This window comes from Sardina pilchardus, chromosome 15, assembly GCF_963854185.1.
Source record: "Sardina pilchardus chromosome 15, fSarPil1.1, whole genome shotgun sequence".
Classification (NCBI taxonomy): domain Eukaryota; kingdom Metazoa; phylum Chordata; class Actinopteri; order Clupeiformes; family Clupeidae; genus Sardina; species Sardina pilchardus.
The window spans coordinates 29,806,467-29,831,859 of NC_085008.1; the positions used below are offsets into that span (position 1 = coordinate 29,806,467).

The window sequence follows — 25,393 nt, forward strand, 5'->3', positions numbered from 1 at the left end:
TCATGTCAGGAGAGCTGGAGGAGATCCACCTGCCACATTTCCTCTGTTTGGGAAGTAGCTCGTCTTCCCTGAAGGATGCTGTGGAGGTTCTGCATAAGCAGGACAGTGGAGTGTTGATAGAGAAGTGTGAGCTGAGTCGCTTCCATGCCAGGCTGGTGAAGCCCTCCTTTTCTCCTTTTGGGGTTTTCTACTCTCTCATATCTAATGTTTTCACTGGGAAGGAGGAGGAGAAGCAGATTGAGGTCCATGCAGATGTTCAGGTGTACCTGAGCAACACGTCACTGCCTAGTATCCGCACGTTCCGCACATACCTCCTGCCAGGAGACGCCCACCATAGGAAGTTACTGGAAGAAGAGGAGAGGAAATTGAGAGGCCACATGCTCCCCAAGCCCCGGCCTGTGAGACCTCTGCAGATGAATCAGTTCTATGTGTTACAGACCGACTGCAGCTCCAGGATCAGTCCAGATGACCTCAACCTCATGTACAGCACCATCCCTCCCAACTTCTTTGAGGTGCACATGAGGGAGACTGTGGACTTCAAGATGGAGCTCCTCAGCTCTGTAGACAAACGGAAAGTCTGGCAAGCAGAGATCTTGGGAATCGAATGCTGGAACAAACTCCAACAGGACAATGTGAACACCTCTACTGGAGTTCCTGTCTCTGCACGCCCACACCCTGCTGATATCCAGAGCCCTGTGGAAGGTAGTGTGGAGCTAGTGCTGTATGTGTAGTGTGTAGTAGTTTATTTATGTCCTTCCTCTCTTTGTGTGGTGCTGATGTTGTGCCTCTCTGCCCTTAGGCTCCTCTAGCCCAGTCCAGCCAGCCTCGTCCTCCATTACGGCTCACACTGGTGGAGTTGCTGTGGCCCCTAGTCTCTCTGGCAACACCTTCTATGGACCAGTGTACATGCCAGTCAAATTAGGTATGAAAGTTCAAGCACATTCTGTGTTTGTTGAGAGTGTGTATTACTACCATAGTTAAATCACAACTCGTACAACATTTTTAGTATTTTTTATTATCTATTGTTGAAGGATAACATTCTCTCTCTCTCTCACTCTCTCTCTCTTACAGATCCAATATCACCAAGGTGAATTGCTGAATGTTGCTGAAACCTTTCATCATCATGTTGCTGTAAATGGTAATCAAATAAAGCTTCAGTTTAGTAGCACTCAGGATTTTTAATTTCACAATTAAATGAAATGTAATGTTTATACTACAAGCCTCTGTGTAACATATCATTTATGTACAGTATAAAGTTCTGATTTCTTTAAGCTCAATGATTTTCTTTAATAAGCTTTAACTTCAATAAATAAAATCTAACCACAGTCATTTAGAGAAATACTCATTTCATGATGTATCTTTACTGTGAGGGTTGTATTTACCGGTGCTTATTTTCTCTGAAATTTGTTTTGCCTTTGTATACAACTGAACATGTACAACAGGAATGTTGTCTTGTTATAATTGTTTAGATAGATAGATAGATATACTTTATTTATCCCCATTAATGGTCAGTTAGTGGATGCGTTGTCATAGTGGTCAGTTAGTGGATGCGTTGTCATAGTGATTAGTTAGTGGATGCGTTGTCATAGTGATCAGTTAGTGGATGCGTTGGCATACGTGTCTTTTGCATTTTGAGTAGTTAGTAGGTAAATGTCATTTATACGCTACATTTTAAGACCTTAAATTCTTCACAAAGAAACAGGAAGAGAAGAAATGAAAGAGACAGACAAGCAGTATTAACAGAAAAAGAACCCTAACCAGACAAATAGTATAACATCGTCCTCCAAACCCCAATCAGTCAAATAGAGGAAGTCTTCAGCCGCCATTTCAAAGCAGTTGGGGTCGGTGTGTTTCTGAAGTCCATTAGGAGATTATTCCAAAGTCTCATCACAACGACAGCAAATGCACATCGTCTCCTTTGTGTTTGAGTGGTGACTGGTGCAATGAGCAGTGATTGGGATCATGCAGACCTTAAAGGCCTTAAGGGAGTATATACTATTGATGCAGTATATCAGCCACATTTGTGAGACCATGCAGAGCTTTGACAACAAGCAGCGTACTGAATGCAGTCAGTGTTAAAGCAGTGTACTGAATGCAGTCAGTGTAAAAGCAGTGTACTGAATACAGTGTAAAAGCAGCGTACTGAATGCAGTCAGTGTTAAAGCAGCGTACTGAGTGCAGTCAGTGTAAAAGCAGCATACTGAATACAGTGTAAAAGCAGCGTACTGAATACAGTCAGTGTAAAAGCAGCTGCAGCAGCACCAAATTTAATCGAGGTACCCTTCAGCAACATTTCCGGAAAGGTACCTCGATTAAATTCATTCTGGACTCTCTATCCGACCACATAAACACCTGGGGATACTTCGGTTTGGCTTTATGGACCCTCTACTCACTACCACGTAAGTGTATTGTTTAGCGTTTTGTAGCGGCGAAAGGACGTGCCACGTTCACTTCCAGGCTAACGAGTTTTGGATAAAAACGGTAAAATCGAACTTTCTCAAAACACATCCGAATGACATGATTTGATGTCAACTCACCGTATGTACTCCCAATCATCCGTAAATTGATCTACAGTGCATTTCTCCGGATAATCCCTTTAACTACTACTAATAATAACACAGAAGAACATGACTTCAGTCATGAAAATCCCTAGGCTACATCAATATCCCTATCAATATCCTATCAAGTCACTGATAGGTTTCTCCAAATTTACATACTGAACATGCAAAGCTTCAAAGGAGAAGCCGCCTATATAGAGAGCCGAAGTCCCGCCCCTTCCGTTTGCCTCCATGGGACCTATCTTTGGCAGTCAATGGGGAAAGATAAATTCTTTTCTGGTCCCGATTGTCTTGTGCCTTGATTTACCCATATGATGTTTGTCAATTTTAATGACAATTTGTCATGTAAAGACATTTGAAAAGTATGTCGTAACTAGTGAATTACAACATTGTGAAAGATCGTGTTTCCAACGGCTACAAACACATCAGTCACGTGACGTTAGACCAATTCACAGCCACGGGCGCCAGCAACAGGTTATAGAGAGCCGAAGTCCTGCGACTTCGGCTCTCTATTTGAGGTTCCCCCTTGCCGATGAAAATATCATGAGTCAGAGGATTAAACACATCAGATAAGTTGTATTTCATTCATAAACTGTACAAACACTACTGTTACGTGACTTAGCTGGCAGCAAGATGTAACCATTAACTAGCATAATAGCTAGCTAACTAGCCAGCCTCTTGTTTGCTAGTTGGTGACGTGCATCGTTTGAGACGAGAGATGTAGGCTGTGTCTGAAACATCAGTACGCATGCTGGGCAGTGTGCATTTTCCGGAAGTTACGTCAGAATAGACTGCCGAAAGTCAAGCGCTCTCACTAGTTGGGTACTTCGTTTGGCGTGATTTCCAAGCGTGCATCAATGCATCTTTTTTGCCCTCAGGTATCCCATAATCCATTGCGCAGCGCAGGTCAAGCTCCACACGTCATGCAAATTGTCAACACACCCCCCTCCCCGAGTCAGGTGACGCCAACTAGTTAGTGCTGTCCAAATGTATGTTGGGACGCATACTGAGGAGCAAGCTAACTAAGACGCTACTGGTAAGAAGGTACTATCCAGCGTGCACGCTTGACTTCTGGACACAGCCGTAGTCCACTGAACGGATTCGCACAAAACGTACATAACTTTTAAAGGGTCACTGCACCCTAAAATAGGTTTTTTGAGCTGTTGATTGATTGAAAATACTCATAAGTGGTGAGCTGTACTATTACCAGGGTTAACATTGACAAAAATCGTGTTTCTCGACAAAAGTAACATTTCGTCTGATTTTGTCTCGCGCATACTACAGTTTGAACACATGCCATGGCATGTTGGTCCAAAATACTATTGGAATGCTGACGTTGTCCTGCACTTCTAGTTCGACACTACGTCACCGGGTCGTTACAAATTAGGACTGAAACGCCCCAACACCTGCTGCCCTGATTAGCCTACCTGTGATAAGCCATGTCTGCAGCACTCATTCCCAGATTGACACGAAATCACCATGGTTGATTGGTTGCAGCAGTGCTGCACTCTCTCTCCAAATTTCAGAACGTCTCGCCCATTTTGAAAGCCGTTTTCAGAAATGTGAAGTGGGTGGAGTTATGGGGTGAAGTGACTCTTTAAAGTCTAACGAAAAACAGAACTTTATTAATGTGAACAATTTTTTAAATTCCCACACATCATATGTGAAATGCACGGTCCAACTCGAACGGGACCAAAAAATAATTGTTATCTCTCCATTGACTCCCGTGGGCCGTGCATAAAACATCGTGAAATAGGTCCCATAGACCGGAAGTAGAAGGGCGGGACTTCGGCTCTCTATTAGGGGCTATTTCAACAAAAATCTTCAGAACTTCTTACTTGTCAATTCCTATGTCCTTTTCTATGGCCAGCAGAAGGAGCTCAGACAGCCGCTCTTGACCACACTGATTTCTGAGCCTTGATTTTACCAGCTTCAGCTTAGAGAAGGACCGTTGCAGTGGACACGGGTAGAGTGGCATATATTTTGATAAGTTTGAATAGTGTGGGGAATATGATGTTAGCATTGTTTTCCTTGAACACTTCAAGCCTGGACTTGACTGTCCTCTTGGGACACTTGTAAGACACATGGAAGAGTCTCAGCTCTGTTTGAAGGTTGGTCTCTTCCCCCTGAAGACCATAAAAGTCACATAGCTGCTAGTGAATGTGCTGTATCAATACCAACAGCCATTTTGTTCTCGTCCAGGGGACATTCGATTGCTGGGACGACAACACCAGTGTGGCCATCTTGAGTGATGTCTGTGCTCTCCCAGGCGCCAGGTGTAATGCTTAGTCCCTTGAAAAATGTACAGTGTTAAGGCAGACTTTGAAAATTACTGATCAGTTTAATACAGCATGAAGTAAACAATGCATACATCATTCTGGTTTCAGACTTTTGGCACCTTTGTATTCCTTAACAAGCTAATAAAATCAGTATCATTACAATGGTCAATCATACATAAAGCAACATTTATTACCTCAATGTAATCTGGAGGGTTGGCAGGTGTTTGCATCAAGCCAACTGTCCAAAGCTGGTTTGGTGTGTGGTTGCCCTCTGAACGAATGGAATGATTGTTCCAACCCTGTGTGAATGAATCAAGATCCATTTGAATGCGGGGCATAAACACATACTGGGCACTGAAAAGGTGTGTGGTGTTGGTTGGGTCAAGCAACCCATTCTCCTCCAAGGAATGGAGCAGATTGTAATAGATGTAAGACACAGCATTCCAAACATCCCGCCATAAGCGTTCGATTTTGAAAACACACAGTCAAACCATTTAAATGCCATTTAGAGTACTAAGTAGTATATACCCTCCTAAGTATCAAGCTACCAAAGACATGTTACTGCTGAAGGAATGCAACCCCCTCCCTGCCTATCAAGCAAACATAAAGTGCTTTAACTCAATACAGGGACTAAAACATGGAGAGTTCTTACCTCTGGTTGTGAACGCTTTTTCCAGAGATGAAACTCCTTGGTCTCCTCGAACTCTGAGGTGCACAAATTTGAAGCAGTTCATGAATACGTGTGTGGTCATAATACTTATAAATGTATTTACAATAACACTTTCAATAGGTAGGTTATTTGTCCGTCTGTCTTCCCATCATAAAAGTGTTGCACAACTAGGTGGTTACAGTGTTACATTGTCTGTTAATAATTGGATTTGTACTTCCATTACTTGATTTACAACATTATAATACCTTGAAGGACAGCCATGTTGCTCAACAGATTCAAGAAAAAACTCCAAAGCTGTGGCTGCTCTGTTGTTGTTCGCAACTTGTAAGTACATGACCTACAAGTCAATGAGACACACTAAGCCTGTTTTCAATGACAAACATTGCATGGTTACAGCTGTCTGGTCCATGTTACAGTTAGCCTAAAGGATTTTATTACTTTCTTTACAGTATGAGGGTGCATTACTAACTTTTCGGGAATACCCATCAATTCCCCCGAAGATTACAATGCCATATCTGTGGGGGGCCAAAGAAATAACAGTTAAGTTACTCACTTTCTGAATTCCCTCAGTGCAATTTAAGACTACACATTTAACAAAGGACATTTAAGCAATATAAGTGTCTCATATTGTATGTGTAAGGCTGCTGCCAGTACTATGAAATAACCTTATCAATTTGTGGTTCGTGTCTATGTGGACTCGAGATAGAGGTGCTGGCACTCTGTACACCCTCCTTACAATGCATCCAACCTTCCTCATCCTCTCATATATACCAATGGAATCCACCCGGTGCATAGACTCCCACACCTCATCCATTGGATTCTGTATCCTTTAGCCCTCAAATGTCCCTTAACCATGACATGACCTGTAGAATAGAAACAAGGATACAAGGATGTTTGTCACATGCATTTGATTGCAACTGTAAATAACGCAGTTCTTTTGCTTATAGGGGGGAATTCTCCCATTCGCGTAAGGGTGCGTTAGTCCAAAAAACCGTGCAACTACGCGCAAGAGTTGTATGTATAAGAAACGCCCAGATTTTGGGGTTGCTCCACCCAACACGCGCAACTCTCTCTACCACGCGTAAATGGCCGACTTAAGTGGATGGCAGAATCCGCTTAGAGGGAAACACGCGTAGTTGCGCGTTTTTTTGGACTAACGCACCCTTACGCACCCTTACGCATGGGAGAATTCCCCCCTTAGAGCGTTGCTGTATGTAGCCAGTGAAAAAAATAGATAATATGGTGTACCATAGACTCAAGCAAACTTCAGGCTGAAAACGTGTGGATGGTTTGGGTTAGAAACTGGTGTGTAGTGTAGGAATGTTAAATGATACAAATGATGGGCGCTGTCAGGCACCAACCTGCATTTGGGGATTGACTTTTAATATCAGAGATTAGGTGGTCTAACTCTTCATCTGATATTGTACTGTAGGTCTCCGTTATTGAGAGACCCAACTGCCGCATCCTACGGGACACAGTCCTTTCAGAGACACCAACCAACTTAGTAATGGATGGCAATGAAAGGTCCATTTCTATCAAATATTGAAGGTGCTCTGCAGAAATAATATATCTCGGGCGACCCATATTCCCTACTGTTCTCTCACAGACATTAGTTCTCGGACGATCAATTTCTTGACTTAAGAGGGACAGCAAATGACGGCTGAAGAGATTTAAGCAAACACTTCAAATCTAATTCTGTTATAAAGGGGACCAAGGCGCAACGAAGCTCATAAGCTCATAACCATTTACTTAACTGACAACACACTAAATACTACCCTAGGGGGCTACCGCCGTTCATTCCGACATACCAGCACTCCGACATTGACGTCCAATTGTCGTAGTGGAGGCATGTCTCCTTATGGGAGAAAGTCCCACCACTCCGACATTTTTTTTTTTTTCATGGTCGCAGTGGCGGTATTTAACTTTTTTTTTCAAACAACGTGCCATTCCGACATGAGGTCATTAATAGGCTATTAATGTCATAACTATATCCAATTGTGTAAAATAATAAAGATTCACATTTAAAATGTCATTGTGAAGACTTCTTGATATGGTTATGTGTCTGTTACGTGCACGACTCGGGGAAGTGAAAGCAGTTTTCTTCTCTGTCTCATCATTCGCGGACTAAGTGGAGCTAAATTAAGTTATTATCACTTCGTCTATTTTATGGCTAAGAAGGTTGTATTTGGTATCTGTGGATAGCTCTAGCTCTCCTCTTTGATCTGACATGCAAGCCGTATCTTTTTAGCCACGGTTTCACGAGTAAATCAAACGAAAGCGGTAGCCGAAGCTATATGATTCTTATTTATTTGTCACTTCGTCTGTTTCTATAACACAAAAGGATCGATGTGTTTGGTATCAATGGAAAGCTCTGTTTCTCCTCTTTCATTTGATGCGTGTTATGTCTGTGCGATGCCTGGTCCTGGAGTAATTCAAGCGAGAGCAGTGGCTGCGTGGGTGAACGCAGAGCAATATAGACTGTAAATATGATATACTTTCATTTAAATTCATGATTTTATTTTTATTTTCATACTTGATCGTACGGACACATGTCTAGTCTCGTTGGAAACCCCCGGTTCTGAGCTCTTCATGCAATATAGGTCTCATCTCGCTGTGACTAATAATCGTGGAGCAATGTAACAGAGAATAATGGGTGTGTTTTTTGACGCACTTTGCGTCCGTCGGGCTCATATAGGTCCGTTAAATTGACGTGGGAAAAAAATAGGATTTGTAAACTGTCGGAATGGGGGTACTAAAATGTGTCGGATTGGCAGCATGTCGGAATAACACCATGTCTGAATAGCGGCATGTCGGACGAAAGGGATGTCGGACTGGCAGGATGTCGGACTGCCAACATGTAACCACCCTAGGGCCATGTTGCATTGGCTTGCTTATCAGCATTATTCTAATAACCAAGAGCGTTCAGCTAACTAAACATCCAACAATTACACTGTTTATTGTTTGGGTTTATTTGAATATTATATAGGCTTACAAGCTACATTTCTCTATAGAGTACAGATAACATTAGGTCCACTGTGTAGGTCCTACTGGTAGGAACAACCTGGAGTAGGCTCCAGCACAGGCCCCCTTTATAATCGAATGTAAGCCTAGCTCACTAGGTTACAGGTGGATTAGGAGTTTGTGCATGTTTTTGAGAGGTATTTCATTTTTATCTCAAATTGTTGACATCTCCCTTTACTGCCTGCCCCACAGGTGAACGTGTACCTGCGTTTTGTTTTGGTATTTTTGTATTAACGTGGAAAGTCAACAGATGTGATCATGGAAGTCTCATATACTTTTAGCGGTCTAAAATGCTTCATAGGGCGTACTCACACTAGGCAATTCGTACCGTACCCGACCAGTGTGATCGCTTCATTCCGTACTGGGGTACGGTACGCTAGTACGCTTTGAGGAGGTGGACTCTGGTACGGTAGCATGTAAGCACAGGATGTCATTAATTACGAAATAAACAATAACGTTCCGAACTTCCAATTAACAATCACACGTTTGCATAAAGATTCTAGAACACAGCAACTCAATCGTACCCAAGTACGGTTTGATATGCAGTGTGAGCGCAGACCAGGGACCAGAGGCAACCGTGCTCCAGTAGCCGGCTACCGCCGTTCATTCCGACATACCAGCACTCCGACATTGACGTCCAATTGTCGTAGTGGAGGCATGTCTCTTTATGGGAAAAAGTCCCACTACTCCGACATTTGTTTTTTTCATGGTCGCAGTGGCGGTATTTAACTTTTTTTTCAAACAACGTGCCATTCCGACATAAGGTCATTAATAGGCTATTAATGTCATAATATCCAATTGTGTAAACTAATAAAGATTCACATTTAAAATGTCATTGTGAAGACTTCTTGATATGGTTAGCGATGTGTCTGTTGCGTGCACGACTCGGGGAAGTGAAAGCAGTTCTATGGCACGTTTTCTTCTCTCTTTCTTTATTCGCGGACTAAGTGGAGCTAAATTAAGTTATTATTTTGCTGTCATTTCGTCTGTTTTATGGCCTAGAAGGTTGTATTTGGTATCTGTGGATAGCTCTAGCTCTCCTCTTTTATCTGACATGCAAGCCGTATCTTTTTAACCACGGTTTCACGAGTAAATCAAACGAATAGCGGTAGCCGAAGCTATATGACTCATATTTGTTGTCACTTCGTCTGTTTCTATAACACAAAAGGATCGATGTGTTTGGTATCAATGGAAAGCTCTGTTTCTCCTCTTTCATTTGATATGCGTGTTATGTCTGTGCGATGCCTGGTCCCGGAGTAATCCAAGCGAGAGCAGTGGCTGCGTGGGTGAACGCAGAGCAGACTGTAAATATGATATAGGCTACTTTCATTTAAATTAATGATTTTATTTTTATTTTCATACTTGATGGTACAGACACGTGTCTAGTCTCGTTGGAAAGCCCCGGTTCTGAGCTCTTTCATGCAATATAGGTCTCATCTCGCTGTGACTAATAGGAGCAATGTAACAGAGAAGAATGGGTGTGTTTTTTGACGCCCTTTGCGTCCGTCGGGCTCATGGGTCCGTTAAATTGACGTGGAAAAAAATAGGATTTGTCAACTGTCGGAATGGGGGTACTAAAATGTGTCGGATTGGCAGCATGTCGGAATAACACCATGTCTGAATAGCGGCATGTCGGACGAAAGGGATGTCGGACTGCCGACATGTAACCCCAGTAGCCTACGGTACGGGTGAAACGTACCTAGTGAGTGCGCCCATATATGTTTTACTGCGCGAGCACAAGTAAAGTTAACCATTTCTTAATCTAGCTAGCAAAGTACATTCTTCTTCTTCTTTTAAGGCTGTTTCTTGTACAGGGCAAAGGGAGAAATTAAACCTACCACAACTTCAGTGTCGTCCTCCATTTCCAGTGTTTCACCGGTCTACATGAATGTACCAGCGTTTCAGAATTAAGGAAGTGAGCTGATTGGCCGTTCAGTAAGCAGTGCTGTGATTGGCTGTTTAGGTCACATGACTTTTGGCGATTGGTAAAAAAGTTTTGCACTCCTGTAAATTCGTTTCGTATCCGCAGATCTGTTTCGTGTCTGTAGAAAACAGATACGCACTTGCAAAGGGAAAATCTGTGCGTGCAAAAACCGTTTGCAAACTCACAAAACTTTTTTCCACACAGTGACAAAACGGATTTGCAGATGTACGAATAATTTTTACATGCACAAAAAAAATGTACAACTACAAAATATTTTTGCATGTGCACAAAACATGTTTACGAACTCAAAATATTTCTACAGACACACAAAACTTTTGGCGAGGATTTTATACCGTAGTTATTGTCATCCTGCTTGATTATCGTCTGCTTTACACAGGTGTTAGCTAGCACCTTGAATGGCAGCTCTCCAGAAAGCACCTCCTCATATAAAGTTACTACTAATCACTACCTATAAGTAGGCCTATTTATTTATTATTACTATAGACTGTATAATAAGCAATTGATTGTTACATCTCTTGCAATGTAGCTTGAATGTTATTCTCCCTTGTAAGTCGCTTTAGATAATAGCATCAGATAAATGCCTAAATGTAAATGTAATCCTGTCCATAGTTATGCTATCTGGAAAGACCTGGAACTAAATACCCTAAACAATGTGTGACAACAAGGTTTTTATCTATTATATTATCCTATTATATTATTCTAGGTGCCAAATCTGATGACCCGCTGTCCCCTGACTGGGTTCCATCTGTCTTCTCTCACATCCCTGCCACCAAAAAGAAGAAAAGGGAGAAAGACATGGAAAGGTTTGTCTTTGAAGCCTGTAATAAGGATGTGTAATTCCAATACATATTTTACAATAGTAGTTATACAGTATTTATGTAACAAAACATCTCATTGTGTCCTTGTTAAAGGTACGAGCAGCACAGCAGAATGAAAGTCAAGAGGATGGAGGCAGAAAAGAAACAAGATCCTGTGGATGCCCTCTTGGATCTGTCTTCAGAGCCTGTGCCACAACAGTGTTTCAGCAATGACTGCGGAGATATTGCAAAACTATAGAAGGAGTGTGAAGACCTCAGGAAGGAAAACAGCAGGCTGAAAACCAAACTTGGAACATTGGACGAACAGGTTCTTGCAAATGACAATGAAAAAGTTAAATCACTGACTGGACTCCCCACGTTTGCCAAGCTGCAAGTAGTTCTGTATAGTATTCTTTCATGTCTTCCAACACACACAGCCCTCTCTCCTTTCCAACAACTTCTTCTAACTCTTATGAGGATGAAAATGAACCTGTCTCTTGTTGAGCTTAGTGTTCTCTTCCCAGTCTCGATATCAACAGCAAGCAGGACTTTTAGAACTACCCTTGACATGCTACATGCAAAGCTTGTACCTGCATTTTTATTTTGGCCACAAAGAGAAGAGCTTCGGCTGACATTGCCCATGGTATTTAGACAAACTTACCCTAGATGTGCCTGCATAATTGACTGTTTCGAAATTTGTATAGAAAAACCCAAAACTTAGCAGCAAGAGCACAAACATATTCGACTTATAAACATCATCACACTATGAAATACCTAATAGGCATATCCCCACAAGGAACAGTAATATCCAAAGGATGGGGAGGTAGAACATCAGACAAGCGTGTCACAGAAAATTCTGGGACAGTTGACGCTCATTATTCAGACGGTAGATTCGCTAACGTTATCTGATGTCAGTCGTGTAATCTTAACATAAACGTGGTTGATATGAGGGTTGCAAACAGGATAAGCATTTCCATGTCGCTGCCGTGGCTGCTCCCGTCTCCTTTCCTTGGGTAGCTCAGCTAGCGCTACTAACAAACTTTTCCGGAGCTGCCTTTACAAAAAAATACTCTCACCATATTGTACAAAAAACAGAATAACTGCCTGAAACGTGGGAAGTCGATGTAATGAAGAAAAGAAACCCCAAAGACGATTGGAAATTGGACTAGCTGTTTCTTTGTGGAGTAGACTACAGCAGGTAGGCTGCGATGTAACTAACGTTATCAGGCTAGTTGGCACTGGCAGACGGTTTAAAATAAATAGATAAATAAACTGCCATCAAGCTGTCATTCACCGACAGGCAGGGTGTAGCCTATGAAATCAGATGAGGACTTAAATCACACGATGGAACAGATGTAATTTTACTGCCTTTGTAGAGCTGCAAACATTAGCTAACGTCAGCGAGTAGCTAGCGACATAGTAGCACCAGAGGGTTAAAGCGGAGCAGCAGTAATGAAGGATCTTTGGTAGCACTCACCTTTGCTTTGATGATGAAGACATCCCTGTTTTTCACCTCCCATATGACAGCGCTATTTACCCATCCACTCTTGGAAAAAGATAGCTGTCCGTACTTTTATAGGCTTTCATTTTTTGTGCCGTATATGGTGATGGATTCTCGATCAGATGAATATAAATGTCTCCAAGCTCCAAGTTTGGCAGCGACTTTGCCAACTTCAAAGAGATGAATAAGTCAGCAGGTGCAGTATACGGATCACACGTTCCGATTATAGAAAGCTTTTCTTGATACCTATTTTTTTTTTCATTTTCTGACATATGGTCTAAATAGTGGTTTGAATCTAGTATCTTAAATCGGCAAGTCTGTAATTCCTCTGGCTGGCCACTGTTCGTCACCATTTTTCCAACGTTTGTTGCCCGCCAGGTAACCATGGCGGTCACGTGACTGCAAAGTATGAATATCCTTCCACTGCTCTGGGTCAGTGAGTCTATGTAGTGACATCACAATGTTGTCCCGAGTCTTCCCTTCCCCGTAAAATCTTCTCTCAAGCTCAATCTGTCCAGAAAGGTATAGTATGTTCTTCCCTGGGCGTTTCTTAGATTAAGGGCCAAATTGGGTTGCTGAAATTTTGAAAATTAAAATTCCAAATGTCACTAATTGGTATACATCAAATGATTGGTCCTTTAGTCAGGAGTGATGTTATGAGCTTGGTTGAGACCATACAATGGGAATTTATTATTTTTTTCCATTTTCTTAACTATGTCAAGTAAATGTGTCATTACCATCACATCATCAAAAACATGTAAAAAATAAAGCTAAAATGATAAATCAATGCTTTTAAAACATTTTCTGGTTTCTCATGAAATCTACTTCGTCTTTAGCTTAATGGGATTGTTGGTTTTTACTTGCAAGATGAATTATAGTCATTTAAGCATCTACATTTCTGATTCATCAATCTACCCTAGTTTGGAATATAAGTTTATTTTAAGGAAATGCCATAAATCAAAACTTTTTTAATACAGTGATCATTTAGACTGTCAAACATTGTCAAAATATATAATTGTTGGATATTTTTGTAATTTTATACCTAATATATTGGCAAAAATATGTATGTGATGGTGATGACACTGCAGCTCTGGTAATGACAGTTTGATGCGATAATGACAAATTACTGATATTAACCTAATACAGTGATCATCTAGACTGTCCAACATTGTCAAAAATACATAATAGTTTGATATTTTTGTAATTTATACATCATTTATTGCCAAAAATATGTATGGTGATGGTAATGACATTTTGTGGTGGTGATGACAAATCACTGATGAAATGTGCTGGTAATGACTGTGCTGGTAATGACATTTTTGCCAGAAAAATAGCTTTCCAAAGCAAAGATGATGACTAATCAAGTGTAGCTAAGCTTTCTATGTGTAATGTACGTGATTTAACTATTAACCCTATAATGCCTGAGACAATAAAGAATGGTCAGAAAATTCCAGTTTTTTAAATCTGAAGTCTTTATTAGGCCCTTTATCACAATGTAAAAAACAAAAATTAAAAAAATATTTGTAAGTATGTTTTTCTGTTTGTATCACATTTGATACGTTGGGCATTACACACAATTTGGGAAAGAATAAGAACTTTGTCATATGTACGATTTTTGGACATCTATCACATCCAAATCTGTATTTCTTTCTTTAAACAGCTGCCTTTTTAACCAGGTAGCACATGAAAACAACTTCAAAGACTTTTTCTATGCATAACATCTGCATGTTTGAACGCTGAAAACAACAGTCTCTTCTTTCTTTTACTTTGCCAAATGGTAATCAAGGAAACAGTTTCTGTCCTTGTTTAGGCAGAGGTGGACATTGCATTTCCCACAGAACACATGGGAAAAGTGAGGGGTTCCTTTGCAGTGCTTGCACCTTTGACGTTGGCCCCAGGTTGGGAAGTGGTCAACTCCATCTCTCCTCACATCTGGAGGAATGCTGCACTGTGGCCTCTTCCGTGGTGGGGTATGAAGTTGTGATGGTGAGGAGCTTGGTGAAGGGGAATGTGATGGAGAGGACAGTGGCCTACCGACCCTGACTTTGCCTTTCCCTGCGCTTGTCAGGCACGAGCCAACTGAGGCCTGAAACCTTCTCAGGGGCATAGTGTCTCTCTCCTGGTCTTGTGCCCGCAGGTCTCTTCTGTACAGGATCCAGGCATTGATCAGTGCAATTGTGACACTATGCCACCAAATATACAAGTACCATCTTCTGGATTTCAAGCTGTATTTGTACAGGGCAGAGAGCATATCCAAAAGGTCGACACCACCCATACATTTGTTGTAGCTCTCCACAATGGCTGGTCTTGGAACCATAATGTATGTCTTGGTCTTCCGATCCCAGCGTTTCACCTGACTTTGGGGAGTGATGCCAACAAAAGAGGACACCAGGTGAACAGATTTGTTGTCATACCACCGGACAATTATCATGCCGTTTTGGTTCACTCTATGATCCATGGACCCTCTTCCCTGTTCCTTCAGTTCTTTTTCCTCCTTCATCTGGCAGTTGCGTACCCTGTTCATTCTGATGGTGCCAACAAAGTGATTCCCTCTCTCCTGCAGGTGTTCCAGCAATGGGAGTGATGTGAAATAGTTGTCTGCAAACACTTTGTGGTTCTTTCCTGCAGGAAGGGTTGATGTCAATTTGAGAACCACATCTCCACTCACACCAACATCAGACATTTCCCTTTTTGGATCTGCTGGCCCTTGACAGACGTCAAAGTCATACAGGAACCCACTTTGTCCTGCACGTCCCCATATTTTGAATCCCCATTTGTGGGGTTTTGCTGGCGTGTAGACTTTCAGCTGAGATTTCCCCTGGAAAGGAACAATGATCTCATCGACTGCATGATGTTCCTCAGGATGTATTTGAAGGCATTGCTGTCGTAGCTTTTCAAGCCATGGTCTGAGTTTCCATATTTTATCCTTCATTACATCTTCAGTCACACAGAGATTGTCTTCGAAGTGCAGCAGCGTAAGCAATTTCTGAAATCGATCCCGTGTCATTACATCTGCAACTTTAGGGTACCTTGTATCCAATTCCCAAAAGGCTCTAACATTGGGCATCTGCACCAAGCCCATAAGCATGTACATACCAAGAACTTGCTCAATTTCTTTGACAGTAGTGTTGACTGATTTTCCTTCTCTCTGCACAAATTGCTTGAAGTACATATATGGTGTAAACTCAGACCTTTCTTCAATTGTTTCATCTACACTGTCATCAAGATAAGGAGAAAAGTCCAGGCACTCCAGGAATGGTGATGGAGGAAGGTGAAGTTAAAAAGCCTTTATTAGTAACTGGCTACATAGAAAACGCCAACATGTTTCGACCACACTTGGTCTTCATCAGGGCATATACAAATAAATGAGGACTCAAGCCTCACCTATATAGGGTCATGAGGTCATGTGACCAAGGAAAAAAGTGGATACTCTACAACAGGTGACCCACAATACATCATCATAGCAAAGAAGCACAACAAGGAAATACACAAAAACAGTATGTGTAATAAAAAATACATAATATTCTACATTACTATAGAAAACAAGTGAAGTCAATGTCTTCATTAAGACCTGGATATTCCATGGCATTCAGGCGATGTATCCAAAAAGACTCTCTTTGATTTAATCTCTGTAGCCTGTTGCCGCCCCTTGTCATAGGTCTAACGTGCTCAATGCCCTGTATCATTAACAAAGAGTCATTTTTGTTATGGTACTCATTAAAGTGTCTAGCGATGGGGTAATCTTTATCAAACACTCTGATGGCATACTTGTGTTCGGCAAGACGGTCCCTTAAAGGGATAATCCGGAGTGAAATGCACTTTAGATCAATTTTTCGGACTATTGGGAGTACATACGTTGAGTTGACACCAAAATCATGTCATTCGGATGTATTTTGAGAATGTTCGAGTTCACCGTTTTTAGCCAAAACTCGTTAGCCTGGAAGTGACCGGGGCAAGTCCTTTCGCCGCTACAAAACGCTATTTTTATACCTCTTCTACTGTTCCAACCAACACTACACTTACGTGGTAGTGAGTAGAGGGTCCCTAAAGCCAAACCGAAGTATCCCCACGTCTTTATGTGGTCGGATAGAGAGTCCAGAATTAATTTAATCGAGTCCGTACCTTTCCGGAAATGTTATTAAAATGTTGTTAACGCGTTGCTAGCTGCAGCAGTGACATTTCCGGAAAGGTACTGACTCGATTAAATTCATTCTGGACTGGTAGAAGAGGTATAAAAATAGCATTTTGTAGCGGCGAAAGGACTTGCCCCGGTCACTTCCAGGCTAACGAGTTTTGGCTAAAAACGGTGAACTCGAACTTTGTCAAAATACATCCGAATGACATGATTTTGGTGTCAACTCAACGTATGTACTCCCAATAGTCCGAAAAATTGATCTAAAGTGTATTTCACTCCGGATTATACCTTTAACCGTCTTTTTGTGCGGCCGACATAAAAGAAACCCTCCTCACAGGGACATGCCAAACGATAAATTACGAATGTTGTGTTGCAGTTAATAAAATCCCTCTGTTCAAATGTTTTGTTGGTTCTTTTGTCCAAGAACGATTTGGATTGATTAACATTAGCACAATGGGGGCAATGCATACATTTAAAAGTACCCACAGGTTTTTTAAGCCAAGAATCTTTTCGCTCGGGCGGGAGGTATGAACGCATGAGTTTATCCCTTAGAGTAGGCGCGCGTCTGAATGATATCACTGGAGGTTCAGGGAATACTTCTCGTAGTTGCCTATAACTCTCAATGATGGGCCAATTTTTCTTTACGATGTTTTTAATTCGTGCCGCGTGTTTACTATAAGTAGTGACGAAGTATGGTGTTTGTCTGTTGGTCCGTTTATGTGTTTTCTTCTCAAGTAGGGTATTGCGTTGAAGTGTCTGCGCTTTATTACTGGCTTGGGAAATAGCGTCTGGTCTATATGCCCTATCTGAAAACCTTCTTGCCATAGATTCAGCCTGTTCACTGAAGTCACTATCTTTGTCACAAATGCGTCTCAAGCGTTGGAATTGACCGTATGGGATATTCCGTATGAGGTGAGGGGGGTGAAACGAGTCTGCTCTAAGGATGGTGTTACGAGAGGTACTTTTCCTGAACGGTTACATGCTGCCACTCAGACATGCCACCACTACGACATGCTTCCATTTAGACATGCCTCTATTTCGACATGCTGCTATTTAGACATGCTGCCAATCCGACACATTTTAGTACCCCCATTCCGACAATTTACAAATCCTATTTTTTTCCAAGACAATTTAACGGACCCTATGAGCCCGACGGACGCAAAGTGCGTCAAAAAACACACCCATTTTTCTCTGTACATTGCTCCGCGATTATTAGTCATAGCGAGATGAGACCTATATTGCATGAAAGAGCAGAACCGGGGCTTTAACGAGACTAGACAGTGTCTGTACGATCAAGTATGAAAATAAAATAAAATCATGAATTTAAATCAAAGTATAGGCCTATCATATTTACAGTCTATATTGCTCCACGCAGCCACTGCTCTCGCTTGGATTACTCCGGGACCAGGCATCGCAGGCAACAGACACGCATATCAAATGAAAGAGGAGAAACAGAGCTTTCCATTGATACCAAACACATCGGTCCTTTTGTGTTATAAAAACAGACGAAGTGACAAACAAATAAGAATGTCATATAGCTTCGGCTACCGCTACTTTCGTTTGATTTAGGCTACTCGTGAAACCATGGTAAAAAATATATGGCTTGCATGTCAGATAAAAGAGGAGAGCTAGAGCTATCCACAGATGCCAAATACAACCTTCTAGGTCATAAAACAGACGAAGTGACAGGAAAATAATAACTGTAACATTAATAGCCTATTAATTACCTCATGTCGGAATGGCACGTTGTTTGAAAAAAAAAGTTAAATACCGCCACTGCGACCATGAAAAAAAAATATGTCGGAGTGGTGGGACTTTTTCCCATAAGGAGACATGCCTCCACTACGACAATTGGACGTCAATGTCGGAGTGCTGGTATGTCGGAATGAACGGCGGATACCTTCCTGAACAGGGTAGTGTGTAGCTGCCCCTCCAAACCCTTATATATGGTCAAATCCAAAAAATTGATACTATCGAGTGAGTATTCTAATGACAGTTTAATATTAGGATTAATGCCATTGACATACGTATGAAAGTCCAACAATTGAGTTTTAGATCCACTGAAAATCAAAAGAACATCGTCTATGTAGCGTCCACCACGTAATATATTCAAAAAAGGGATTACATGAGTTAAGTATGTGCTCCTTTTCCCACAAACCCAAATACAAACAGGCATAATTGGGTGAAAAACATGATCCCATAGGTACCCCAATTTTCTGTACATACAGCTCATTCATGAAAATAAACACATTGTTGTGAATGACCCAGTCTGTCAATTTCAAAAGGAATTCACTAGAGTTAACTCTGCCTGTGATATAATGATTCAGCGCAGACAAGCCCTGTTGGTGGTCAATGTTCGTGTATAAACTCTCAACATCCATGGTGACTAGAAAATGTGTGCGTACCTCGGGTAATGTCTTTAAGCTGTTCAGTACATCCGTAGTGTCCTCTATGAATGATGGAAGTTCCCTCACCAGTGGTTTGATGAAGGAATCAATATATTTAGATGCAGGCTCAGTGAGTGTGCCATTGCCTGATATAATAGGCCGACCAGGGGGATTGTCTCTGGGTTCTTTATGCTCTGTGTGATGTGTGACACTGTCATCAAATTGAACATCTGGAGATTCAAAATCTGCCTTTCTCCATCTGTACTCCCTCCTTGTTTTTTGCTTTGTTTTTGCAGATTTCTTTTTTTTTTTGGCTTTATCTTTACTTTTACTTTTTACTTTGCCTCTTCCATGCCTCTTTGTTGCTTGTGTAACTGTTGGAACTCCTTCTCTAGTTTCAGGTCTCTGGTCAATTCTTTCATCTTCCTCATTGCTACAACTAGAACCTTCCTCATCATTCTCTGCATTAGGAGTCCAATTCCTGTCTTCCACTTCATCATCTGTATCTACAAGACCCTCTATGTCGCTCAAATTGCCATCAAGGAATTGCAGAACGTCTTCAGCAGTGAACTTCCTTTTAGCCATCTATAAATTAGCCATAGCATAGATTTTTTAAATTAATTTTGAATAAGAGTTATGAATTATTTGTTGCAAATATCACATGTTAATATGTAAATTGTGTAACTGATTCATTAAAACACTGTATTGTGGACTATGGAAGACATAATAGACATATAACATCCAGAAATAAATAACCATGACCATTGAGGGATTTACCACAAAATACCTGCTGTATCAATTTTGATACAAGCATTTTCTGCTCGATTTTACACCAGACTACATTTAAAAATGTTAAGTAATTTTAAGTTTTTTGAACAAAGTAATCTTTCATTTTAAAATATTGATGCATATGTAAAGGTAAATCTCACCATATAAAATCATCAAATGACCAATATCCTTGACCTTTGCATGACCATCAGGGTGCTAATAGGCGCGTTCAAGTTGGCTGCGCAGCACAAAAACTGCGCAGCACAAGATGCACGTGGTTAAAAATCTGTCCACGATGGTCTAGATGGGCGTGTTTTCGACAGTCGGTATCACATGGCCTCAACTTATCGCGGGAGCAAGGCGTGGCCAGGCGGCTGCTCCGCAAAAGAGCAGCCGGTCTGGAGGTACTGCGGAGAGCAGCGGAGCCTAGACCCTGCCTTCATGACGTCAGGTCTTTGCCCTAATTGGCTTTTACATCCCTGACGTGTGTGCAGGTGTTTAGATGCCTCCCCATATCCACAAGAGTCCGTGCGGGTCCGTGCCTCGTGATTTGTCACATGGTCAAGTCTAGACCACGGGAAGTAGAGAGTGTACAACTTCATAGCAGCGTTTGCATCCCCGCCCCTGCTGCCACCGGCAGCTCTCGTTGCTGCAAAAGGTCATTTGGAGTTGAACTTGAACACGGCTAATGATATTCCGCCATTTTGAATTCTAACAAACCACAAGTCAGAATTGTTGTAATGCAAGCAAAATCCAACAGAGGGCAGAAGACAAGTAACAGATTGTATACAACAGGGTTTTATGCAAAGTTTATATCTCCATGGTGATGCAATGGGTCTCAGAAGTGCATGTATGAAATATGATACGTACGGGATTAGGGTTAAAATAAAGAGTGGATTTAGTTTTAGGATTTAGGATTTAGTTACTTTTCTGGACATTAGGGAATCTGTCTTGCAGCTTGAAATCCATGTGCTCCACTATGATATTAGGTTACCATGGCTACCAAATACATTTTTGATGAAAAAACAGTAGGAAAGTGCCTTTATGTAGAGTGTGATGGTAATGACGGCAATACCATGGGACAGGTATAAATAGAGCAAAATAGAGTATAAAATGCACATATATGCTTAATCTGTGCATATAGCCTATTAGTTCAGGTAAAAAATAATTCATATGCATGCTTTTTTTTAATTAATTTGTGATAAATAATGTTTGAGATATGATAGGACATCTGAAAGCTCTAGTTTGGGACAACACTAAAACACAGATTTTGTACCATAAAACACCAATAAAATGTATTAAAATCATTAGTATGAGCAACCATAAAAAAAAAAAGTCTATGCTTGGTTTTGCTTATACTAATTAGTGATGCTAAAATTGATTAGATTTAATTTGATTTTAATAGAATTACACCCTGTGGACAGAAATAGTCCCGAATTCTGAGAAATGCCCTGTAATATTCCTCCAAGGTCTGGACTGCATCATCTTCTGTTGCTGATTTGGAAGTGTATATCAGCTTTGCAGGGACTTTTCTTTTTCTAGCTGGAATATTTGTGGGAATGCTTATGTCGTTTTCCTCTGCAAAGGTTGTGGCAGTGTTGTATATTTGTGAGAATTGGCTGTCTCTCCTCAGTTCCACTACTCGCTTCAAGACACCATCTAACACAGAGTAAACAGCAGCCAAGTCCAGGTCATCCTGCTGGAGTACCTTTGAGGGAACTGATGTCTCCATGAACACTGGTGTTGCTATTTCAAGACACGCAAAAATTCTAAATCTATGCTGTTCAACAGCATGTCAGCTTCTCCTGCAGCCAGATCAGGGGGGGTCACACTCTTTCAGATCTCTCAAGTACTGTAGGGCAGCTGGGAGGACCTTCCTTATTGTCTTCAAAGCATCTTCCCTGCAGCTCCACCCAGGCGCGCGGGAACCTCTTTTTGACCAGGGGTGCTGAATAACAAAATAATAAAGAATGTCCAACGATTTCTCCCTGCTATACATGTTTTGGATTTTGACTGCTAAATACGTCATTAGCGCGTTGTAGTTTACGGTTGAGGGCAAGACGTTTCATATGTCCTAGTCCTTTGCAACCACAAATTCTAATGTTCTACAAATGCGACAGTACCAGGCGCGTATAGGTGTTCAAAAGATTCGGGGCTATACCTCGGCTGACTCTTCCATTTCCCGGGGGTCCGGGGGGTTTTCCCCCAGGAAAATGTTAAAATTGGGCTGTGAAAGATGCGATTTCAGCATAGTTTGAGAAGGAAAGTAAGGCCAATCGTTGAGGTCCCCGTCGTCATATATTTTTTTAAAAACAAAGCTAATTTCCCCACCAGACCGAAGTCTACGTCTAGATGTGTAGGCCTATGCCTAGGCTACATCTAGCTGAACGTTAATAACAGACTCTGACGAAGATGTAGGCTAATTGAAACGTTAGACGGTTGCTTTGCACCTTTGCAATAGGCTACAATAGGCTAAACAAACAAATAAAACCATTAAGCCTTATAAACTGAGCTGCTCCGGTATTTTTCTCTTTTTGATCAACTTGTCCCCTGCCGTGGATGCTAGCCTGGAAAACCAGCGCCAACTGCTGGACGGCAAAATGTTTTGCCTGCATTTGGGTCTGGCCTCGGACCATTGAACATTTTGAAAACACTGCCCTGAATCTGGCAGATGGCAACTAAACCAATCACAACGCAGAGATGTGTTTTGAATCAACGCGGGCGGGGCAGAGGGCTCTGGGGCGGGGTTTTGAGGGAGCGTTGGCCTATAGGCACAGACACGGTTTGAAAGACAACGGGTTGTGCTCATCAACAATGTTCCGTTGTATCCATTGATCGAGGCCAGACTAAATTAGACATCCAGTCCATTTAGGCTGGTTTATCAGGCTACGTGGATGCACCAGTTGCTTGTAGAAGAGCATATCTATTCCTTATTTGAAGTTCCCTATAGGCTATGTAGAGGTTTAATTACAACTTTAGAACGATGTGACCGGCCACCCGGTGTCCTCTAGTTTTGTTTATAAACGGGAAATACGTGTAACTAGAGGACGCCGGGTGGCCGGTCACATCGTTCTAAAGTTGCAACAAATGATTCGGGCTCCATAACGCCAGGTCAGCGCTAGTAACAATGTTGCAGTTGTGGATTGATACGGCTCTGGTGGCTGCTAGCCGTGGCATTCGTTTGGAATATCATAAAAACCTGTGCGCCGATTTTCATCATTACTTTTAAGGCACGAAAAAAAAAAACGCCTGCCGGCAAGGGGTGCTGCAGCACCCTCAGCACCCCACTTCCCGCGCCCTTGGCTCCACCGGGTGTCTTAAAGCCTCTGTAGTTCAAGGACACGTTGGTCTGGATTCATGGCTTTTTGAGTATCCACAAATGCAGCATGACGCTTTGTAGAGTTGGCAATGAATGTACAGCCTCTCAACGGCTGTGAAGAAATCCACAAAGTGCTTGTTGGATTTTGCACTCTCAACTAAAACGAGATTTAAACAATGTGCATGGCAGTGCACATAATGCTCTGTCATTCTGTCTCTGAATACGAGACTGCAGCCCATTGTAGCGTCCACTCATGTTGACAGCTCCATCATAACCCTGCCCACAGACATCTTGAATGTTGAAGTTATTTTCCTCAAGAAGCTTCATCACCACATTCTCCAGTGCCTCTCCCGTTGTTGATGCCACATCACACAGTTGGACAAAGCGTTCCTTTATGGTCATGTTGTGGACGTATCGCACAACAAAGGACACCTGCTCAATATGTGAGACATCAGTGGTCTCGTCCAGCAGAATGGAAAATTGTGACGCTTCTGTGACTTCCCGCTGTATGATTTGTTTCACATATAGACTAAGTGCTTTTATGATGTCATTTTGTGTTCTATTGGACAGTAGATGCCTGCCACCTTTGGTTAGAATAGATGTTTGTTTCTCCTTGACTGCTTCAAGATGAAGCCCGAGTAGGCTATGCTATCATATTGGCCAAGCAAATCCACCAGGTTCAGAAAATTTCCTCTATTTGAACTTGATAAGCCCTCTTCATTTCCCCTAAAGGCCAAAGCTTGTTTTGCCAAATATAACGTAATGTCTATTAAACGGAACATAATCGCTCTGTTTTTCTGCCTCTTTCTTTGGCTGCTTCCATGAATCAGCTGCTGCAAAAGCCCTCTGCAGTGTATCTTTTGTAAAGGCATTCCACCTAATCATACTTAGCATGTGCAGTTCACTGCTGCGGTGCTCCTTAATCTTCACTTTGGCCTGCCTCCATAAGTTTATCCCTACAGACTTCCATCCTGTCCTGCTCTGATATCTTTCTTCATTCATAAAATTCCTGCAGCTAAAGCAATGCATGGCATCATTCAGTGGACAATATTCCAGCCAGGGGTCTTCATTATACCATTGGGCTTGAAAAGGGCGCCCTTCTGGATTTTTAGGGAACTTTACCATAGGACAGCAAGGCCTGACTGAATTGGAAAATGTGATGAAGGTCTGATCATATTTAAGATTGTTCCTTTGTACATGAGCTGGATCTGTGGGATTAGCCAACCTCAGCAAACAATCAAAATCTGTTGACTCTGCTCCACTCGTCATCTCAATATCTTCCCTTGCTGATACTCTCGCTTCAATCATCTCATCCTCTTCCTCAATATCTTCCCTTGCTGATGCTCTCGCCTCAATCATCTCATCCTCTTCCTCATCTATCATTTCCCTATTTTGCCAGTATGTCCAGATCTCATCTGGGATTGGCTCTGGCTCTCTGAATGCAGGTGATGCACTGGGCTCATCATCTGTCCAATTACATAGTTATTACCATTATCATTATTATGTATTTATTGCCCACTAGTGGTATTTATGTTCTGCTCAGGCAAGATCTTTGAAATTACCTCTAAAATAGCCTAGGTTTTTTAGATTACAATTATTTAGCATGCAGCTCTTTAATCATGTACTTATGTATCTCATATTTGGTGGACATCACTTAGGCCTACCTGCCCTATGTGCCTCCTCCTGGTCCTCATGTGTCTCCTCCTCCTCACATAGTCTGGAGGCTTGTGGCTGCTCCTCATCTTAAATGTAATGTAATTATAAAACATTGCATTTGTAGGGTAGAATATGGGTCTGGTTAATTAATCAATTTGCCTACACAGTGTTGTGTCATGTCATCTTTATCACAGTGCAAAGTCTCTGTCTTACCTGCTGGTTGGCTTTGTTGGTGATGTGCTGCCCTTTGCTGCCTCCCTTAATTATTTCTCCCTCCCCTGAATCCGCCTCTTTTCAGTGGGCATCTTTGGCTTCAAACAATATCCAAAATAGTGATAGCATTTAACCACTGTGAAT

General features: G+C 41.7%; 2 long non-coding RNA genes across 2 annotated transcripts; both read right to left on the reverse strand.

Moving 5' to 3' along the window:
• Positions 1 to 4,697: 4,697 nt before the first annotated feature.
• Positions 4,698 to 5,526, reverse strand: LOC134058333 (uncharacterized). Its single transcript, XR_009934990.1, has 3 exons — positions 5,490 to 5,526; positions 5,032 to 5,136; positions 4,698 to 4,850 (listed from the first exon to the last, which is right to left on the reverse strand). It is a non-coding gene; the product is annotated as an uncharacterized LOC134058333 (long non-coding RNA).
• A 450-nt stretch (positions 5,527 to 5,976) lies between these two features.
• On the reverse strand, positions 5,977 to 10,417 carry LOC134058334 (uncharacterized). Its single transcript, XR_009934991.1, has 3 exons — positions 10,367 to 10,417; positions 6,173 to 6,370; positions 5,977 to 6,022 (listed from the first exon to the last, which is right to left on the reverse strand). It is a non-coding gene; the product is annotated as an uncharacterized LOC134058334 (long non-coding RNA).
• Positions 10,418 to 25,393: the final 14,976 nt, after the last annotated feature.